Here is a 2076-nt window from a genome sequence, read left to right on the forward strand (position 1 = left end):
CATAAGTGTGCTTCAACAATCAATCATAAATACCCTTGAAACAAATTTAAAAAATAGAAAACCTCAGCAAAGAAATAGAAGTTATAAAAAAATGACCAAATGGAAACTGTAAAACTAAAAAGTATAGCTGAACAAAAACCAGAAAGCTCACTGGGTGACCCAGTAGCAGTGGGGAAGGAGGGCGAGATCCGTGAAACTGCTCCAGGTGTTGAGACACCTGCTGTGACGGACGTGGTGTCCCAGGTGTTGGGCAGGGAGCTGCCTGTGCAGTTGTCAGTGGCAGCTCTGCCGTTCCAAGCTAAAATGAGTATCCTTTACAATAGAACTGTGCAATATCACCTCCAAGAATTAATTCGCCGACATAATTATAGGATCTCATTCCTTCATTTGCACATGGAAACTAGAATTCCAGATGAGCTGATATGTCTGAACTCAGGCTGCAGCACTGGGCCCACACCAACTTTCCCCTGTAATATGTTTGCTTTCACACCCAATATGATCCCCCTATAATTTCACATGCTAGTATTTTTTATGTATGACTTCTGTAAGCACCGCAACACAACTGCTCATTGGGAAGAAATGAGAAAGAAATTTAAGATCATAAAAAGGTAACACCGTGAAGTTAAATCCATCCTTTGGGGCATCGGTTTTAGCCAAAATTTACCAAGATGCTCACGTAATAAAGTTGCCAGATAAAATACAGGATTCTCAGTTACACTTAAATTTCAGATAAAAAATAATTATTTGAGTTCAAGTATGTCCAAAATGTTTAGGTTAGCATTGTATATACTTATACTAAAAATTAGTCATTATTTATTTGAAATTCAAATTTAACTGAGAAGTCTCTATTTTATCTGGCAATCTTCTTCCTCGGGCTCTGTCTAATTGTGCAGAGGCAAAGAGATAGATATAAATATTAAGACGTCTGAGATCATTGAGCATCTTGGCAAATGTCCCATGTATGCTAACATTTGTTAAACAGATACTATTTACCACACACTCTAACAACACCTTTACCAATATTTCTATCAATTTTCTCAACAACCCGGAGGCATATGCATTACCATCATCTGCAGGTAGGGAGAGAAAAAATGCCCCAAATCACATAGGAAGTCCTAACTTGGCCCAACACTGTCTCCCTCAATCCCACGTTTTACCGCAACACACGCTCTGTGTCGGCACCTTTAGATGTCGTGATGCATTACAGGATAGCAAAACGCTTGACGCTCTCCTGCTAACCCAAGCCACCAAGAAGATGTGAAAGGTATCAAATAGTAGAAATCTGTGTTTTGCATTTTAGACACTTAGTCTTTCAAGGTTCAAGATGGGAGAAAGAATATTACATTTTAAACTGAAAAGGAATCCAGGGATGAGCTCACTCTAATATAAAATTTTCCTATTACAGTGAAAACAAAATGCAAACTCAGAAAGGAGCGGAGATCTGCCAGAGTCCCCGGCAGTCAGTGGATCACTGGATTCGAAAGGAGACGTCTTGGCTTCCGGTAAAGTCACTTTTCCCCAAATTGTGCTTCACAACACAAATTGCACTGCAAGTCAGGGGGTGATCTAAGTCTCCGCAGAAAACCCAGGTGCAAGAAGACTGACGGAACAAGAACAAAGTCTCCCCAACATCCGCGCTGGTTTGGAAACCACCCTGTTCTACGCAGGGGGTTATGCCAACGCGGAGAGGGAGGGGGAAGCCGGCTCAGGTGCACGATGGAAAAGAGCACAGTCAGGGCACGGTGCCCCATCACAGCCCCGTCCAGCCCCGACAAGCCTTCCTCTCGGGGCGCAGCTTCTGGTGGTACCCACCGCCCCCACTCCTGAGCCCCGGTCGCCGCCTCCCTCACAGCTGACTCGTAGCTGACTTCTTTTAGTTGCTGCGGTTTTATCTGAAAGGATAATAGCCCTGATTACACAAGTAGTCGCCATTCCTCTGCCCCAGCTTCCAGAATATCCAACAGTATCACCCATGCTCAAAATCCTCTCTTGCTGTATTAACTTACGTCGCTTCTGCTTTGGTAGAACGAAACCTGCATTTCTTTACTAATTGTCTTTAATACTAAGTCTTGCAAC

Source organism: Propithecus coquereli, unplaced genomic scaffold, assembly GCF_000956105.1.
Source record: "Propithecus coquereli isolate 6110/MARCELLA unplaced genomic scaffold, Pcoq_1.0 Scaffold296, whole genome shotgun sequence".
NCBI lineage: Eukaryota > Metazoa > Chordata > Mammalia > Primates > Indriidae > Propithecus > Propithecus coquereli.